This window comes from Scylla paramamosain, chromosome 33 (genome assembly GCF_035594125.1).
Source record: "Scylla paramamosain isolate STU-SP2022 chromosome 33, ASM3559412v1, whole genome shotgun sequence".
NCBI lineage: Eukaryota > Metazoa > Arthropoda > Malacostraca > Decapoda > Portunidae > Scylla > Scylla paramamosain.
The window spans coordinates 11,961,675-11,967,367 of NC_087183.1; the positions used below are offsets into that span (position 1 = coordinate 11,961,675).

At 40.8% G+C, this 5,693-nt stretch overlaps 1 protein-coding gene across 1 annotated transcript in view; it reads right to left on the bottom strand.

The window, feature by feature from the left end:
* Positions 1 to 4,535: 4,535 nt before the first annotated feature.
* LOC135089706 (zwei Ig domain protein zig-8-like) overlaps positions 4,536 to 5,693 on the bottom strand; it is a 72,848-nt gene continuing 71,690 nt past the window's right edge. The window contains exon 7 of the mRNA XM_063985640.1: positions 4,536 to 5,693. This exon is cut by the window's right edge and continues 1,625 nt beyond it. The gene's annotated coding sequence lies outside the window, so the exon portion shown is untranslated.

The following is a 5,693-nucleotide window of genomic DNA, read 5'->3' on the forward strand; positions in this document are numbered from 1 at the left end:
GCGTTGTTATTATTCCGATAAAAACTCTGCTCCAGTGAAAGTTGATACGTCAGCTTGTTGTTGTATGTCATGTTTATTCTGTTGTGCTCGGGAGTATTCATAGTTTAATTATAGTATCAATTGTTTTTACTTTTTTTTTTTCTCTCTCTCTTTTCCAAACCAAGCCTCTTAAACCGAATTATATTTTCGTTCGTTATCAACTTAGTACAGATTATGGCTTTGCAAATCCTACCTCTCATGCTGAATGCTGAATAAATAAAGTTTCCATGCTGTGACCGCAGACAGAGACAACAACAGTTTAGTTACCTGTCACGAATGTACAATATACAAATTGAGAAAAAGACAATATACAAATGGAGAAAATAGAAAACTGATGGTAATATGAGAAAGGATTGAATGAATATCTTCTTTCCGTGTGTGTGTGTGTGTGTGTGTGTGTGTGTGTGTGTGTGTGTGTGTGTGTGTGTGTGTGTGTGCGCGCGCGTTTACGTAAATGGAACATGAGATGAATCAATGGAAACGCACTGCGACTCCGGCACAATATCGTATTTTCTCCGCCAATCATTGATCCGCATCGGAAAAAAGTACGTACACCAGTCTATCCGAGTACTTTTGTGAGGACATTCGTGTTTGCTGAGACTCCACCACTAAGATTGCTATGAATTCCCGCTTATTCCTATCGTTTCTCTGCTCGGAGCATAACAAGGGCGGCTTTATGAATGAAAAATGTTGTGTAGGGTGTGGAAAAGAGCGCCAATTTTCTGTTCGCCTTTTTACTTTTACCTGCTGGAATGTGCATTTAGTGTTGGTGAGTGATGGCCCAGAGAGAGAGAGAGAGAGAGAGAGAGAGAGAGAGAGAGAGAGAGAGAGAGAGAGAATTTTTTACCTTTCAAAGTGGGAACAAAAAACAGACTTAAGTAAACAAAAGTAGAGAAAATAGAAAAAAAAGCGAAAGGAGAAGGAAGAGAAAGAGGAAGAGAAATACAAGAAAAACAAGAAATACTAAACTTATTGACTTACCAAGGTTACGTGTTTAAGATGGACAGAGAAGCGAAGCGAGGAGGAAGAGGAAGAGGAAGAGGAAGAAGAGCAGCAGCAGGAGGAGGAGGAGGAGGAGGAGGTGGAGGAGGAGGAGGAGAGACAAAAAAAAAAAAAAAAGTGAAAAAATCGTGTGGCACTCTGGCGAGGGAGGATGTTGGTGCAAATATGTAGAGGAAGGAATGAAAGGTGGAGAGAGAGGATGCAGGTGGAAGGTGAAAGGTGGAGGGAGCGAAGGCAGGCGGAAGGGCGGGTAGGCAGGTGTAGAGGTGGATGAAATGCCAGAGATATTTTTTATAGAAAGGAATTGAAAAGAAAATAGAAAGTAAAACAACAAAACAATACGTAGAGGGACAGGGAGAAACAGAGAGAGAGAGAGAGAGAGAGAGAGAGAGAGAGAGAGAGAGAGGCAGTACAGCATTCCGACATACATACATACATACAGACAGACACACACATCAGCGAGTCCATAGTAACTTTGTAATATTAATGTGAAATGTTTAGCAGTGACGAGAACTTGGTGGTTGTTGACGAGGCTTTCATTTGTTTGCTGAAAAAGACACATTGTTGCTGCCACCGTTCATGAATACTGCGCAGGAGGAGGAGGAGGAGGAGGAGGAGGAGGAGGAGGAGGAGGAGTATTTATAAGCTGCTGAAGATATTTTGTACTTACGTGAGATTATCGACATTCTCTCTCTCTCTCTCTCTCTCTCTCTCTCTCTCTCTCATCTACTTTCTTTTTATTTTCATTCCAAAGCTTCGGTTCACCAGCTCTACTGCTTCACTTCGCTGCTTCCCTGATCGTCCTCGTCCTCCTTGTGGTGTCGCTGCTTCATCTCATTGCTTCATGGTTTCACCCGCTCTGCTTTAGCTTCATATGAAACCCCCTTAAGTGCAATTTGTTTATTGGTTCACTGTCTCAATCTTTTTTTTTTCTCATTATTTTATTCCCATACTCTTGGATTTCTCACATATTGATTTATTGTTGTATTGCGTTGCTGTTTCGTCCCCTGCTTCATTTCCTTTATTGTTGAATTCTCTGTTTTTCTGTCTCTTCCTTTGTTTTAGTGTTTCGAGTGCTGTTTTATCGTTTCATATGATGGTTTGCTTTCTCCGCCCCCATATTTATCTGCTTCATTCTTTCTTCCGTTCTCTCATTTTATTGTGTCAAGTGTTTTAGTGTTCCGTCCAATATTTTCAGCATCTCTCCCTCTCATCCTTTTTATTCTGCCGCCTTTTCATTTTTTTTAACCATACTTGACAGTTCGCACGTTGTTTTATAATCTCATCCTACATTTTACCATTTCAGTTTCTCTCTCTCTCTCTCTCTCTCTCTCTCTCTCTCTCTCTCTCTCTCTCTCTAGAAGACCGGTTCAGGTTAAATAAATAAAATGAAAAAAGTCGCTCACAATGCCTTACTTACCCTTCCCTCAACCCCATAAAAGAAAGAAAAAAAAAAGTGAAAAGATGATCAGTTTCGTTTCTTTACTTCACTTTTGTGTTGCTCTTGTTTCACTGCTTCACAAACTGCTTCACTTAGTAGTCTCGCATTACAAATCAGGTCTCATTGTTTTATCTTCCATTTCACCATCTACTTGACCTCCTGTGCTGTCTTTTACTCTTTTACCATCACTCATTGTTTCATCGGATTGTTGCGTCTCCCTGCTGCATTAGCGCTCACCCTTCGCTGTTGGGGCGAGCTGGTGCAGATCCCCTGGCCGGCAGATCAAAGCACATCACATCCAGTAACAATAATTACACCATCAAGGATATTACGACCCCGTGAAATTCCCTTAATCCACAAATAATTGCAACATAGGGCCACTGATATTTAATAGAATACGTACACACACAGCGTACATACATACATATATATTTGGCCAAGGGAGAGATGAATGCAAGCTGAACAAAGGGACGGAGGGGGACTAACGTGATGGGTGTGAGTGGATGTGTTTACGTGGGAAGGGAGTTAAGGGGATGGAAATGGAGAGTGACGTGGGTATTGTTTGGTGACGAGAGGCAAGGGACGTGAGGGAAGCGACAAAGGAACTCAAGGGAAGGCAAAGGAAGGCAAAACAAGAACTGATCTATTGGGTATTTCTGGGCAGTTTGTGGTGAGCTACACTGTTTGGTATGAAATAAACTAAAGTAAGAGATTTTGGCTTCTGAAGGAGAGAGTGCTGATAGAAGGGAAGAAATAGGAGTAAAAATAGAAGTAGGAAATTGATAGTGAGTTGATGCAGAAGATAACAGAAAGAGGAGGAGGAGAAAAAATGAGAGAAAATAGGAGCAAAATGAGCTACAGGAAAAATACATGATTTGAGAAAGACTTGTAATAGGAGCAAGACGAAGATAGAAAATATAGGAAGCAAATGAATACGAGGAAGATAAAATAATAAATACTAGTACAGGAACCAGGAAAAATTAGAGAAGGTGCGGTGGAAGAAACACTAGAATCTTGGAATGTTACGTAAGGCGTGTCCTAGTTAATAAGGGAGGCGGAGGTGAGAGTGGAGGCAGCCGCGTCACACACAGCTGTCTAACTTAGTCTTGGGGTTAATTTCTTCCTGCAAGACTGATGGTTCAAGTTTGTGGGTCGTGAAATTCCTAACCGGGAAATTCGTGTTTGTTTTTTTTTCCCCAGTGAGGCAGCGAACACAGGCTAAATACAGGCTGTGGGTCGGCGAGGCGGTGTGTGAGCCGTGGCTACTTTTTTTTGGACAATGATTGGTTGTTTACCCACGCGTATAAAATGTGTATCTGGTCGCAAGGGTGAGCCAGTGATTGATACCGTGATATGTCAGGCTTGTATTGGAGATATATTAACACATGAATGGTTTTATGCTTTACTCATTCCCTTCTCGCTATGGTACCGACTGCTGGCCAGGTTGTCTCGCTGGGCACCTGTAATTTGCGTACTTTGCGTGTTTTTTTTTTTTATTATAATGTTTACTGGAAGTCAGTCAGATGTTAATGAAGAAGTGCTCTTTATTCCTCTCTCTTTTGTCTTGCTCATTGTTGCTAGAGGCACACTAATGATTCCAGGTTAATTAGTGCAGGCATTTCCATGTATGTGTAAGGGAAGGTTTGTTTGTATTTGTAAGTAAAACCAGACTCATACATGTACAAAGGTGGTATTATTTTTATTATGTATTATCATTAAGTAGTATGACCGTAAACACATACATATTTTACAGAACACACACACACACACACACACACACACACACACACACACACACACACACACACACACACACACACACACACACACACACACATCAACGCACCACACACACTGACTGACAGAAGGGAAGATTAATACATTCAGACATTCCAAACACCGTGACGACATGAGGGTGGAAGCTATACATGACAAAAATATATATATGTATGCCTACCAGTTGAAGTCCTCTGGGTGGAGAGGTGAAGGTGTACAGGTGTGTCAGGGTGCTGCTGTACATACAAAAATAACAACTTATGGGATATACAAGGGATGGGATGTGAAGAGAGAGAGAGAGAGAGAGAGAGAGAGAGAGAGAGAGAGAGAGAGAGAGAGAGAGAGAGAGAGAGAGAGAGAGAGATGACACATTAAGATACATGCCCGTGTTCAGAAATGCTTTACTCTCTCACCACGACTATTTTCAAAGCCCACAGAGATTAACCGGGTTCTCAAGAGTGTTTCTTCTGTTCATAATGTAGAAATCTTGTTAATATCTCACGAGAATAAGAAAAACACTCCGAAAACCTGAGTAACGTCAACTAAAGCCTTTCGAATATAGTGGAGATGCAAGTAGACGTGTTTCAGAATACGGTCAATAGAGGTAGACGGATGCATAGTACAGATTCAAGAGACACGCACAGGTAAGGTAAGGTATAAATCACACGCACACACACGTCGAGTGGGAGAAAATTACGTAGATGGATAGATAGGTTAGGTTAGGTAGATAAGTAGATAGGTAGGTACGCAGGTAAATTGGAAGGTAGGTGGGTAGGCAGGTAATAGGACAGGTCGTAGGTAATTATAAAAAAAGTTTGCAAGTACCTAGACGTAGATGCAAATTAAATAGGTTGTAAAATTGAGATATGACATAATATATAACTTAAGTGATACATCCGCGACAGAGTGAGATGAAGCAGTGAAAAGACAGCTGAGATAAAAGTAGCGAGGAGATAAAGGTGAAGAATCAGAACATGTAAACACTTAATGAATGAAGGCAATTAGAAAGATGAAGCAAGGAGGAGAGGGAACAGAACGAATGCAGGAGAGCTATAAAAAGCAAGGAAGGGACGAAAAATAGAACTGTAAAGAAAGTCAAAGAGAAAGAAAGATAATGAACGAGCAAAGAATTATGAAAAGAAGGAAGGAAAATGTATGGAAATATAAGACACTGAGAGAAAAAAGAGAGTGAACTGGAAAAAGGTGATGAACAGGAAGCAGGGAAAAGAAAGTAAGGAAGGATAAAGACATAGAAAAGAATGAACTACGAAAAAAGAGATGTAAAGAAAATAAGTAAAAGAGAATGAACAGATGGGAGAATTATGAGAAAAGGGAGGAAATGAAAAAGGAAAATAGGGAAAAAGGAGAAAAAAAGTGACGGGGGGTAAGTCTTAACGTGCACATCTGAGTATGACGGAGGATGGACTTTATGGTA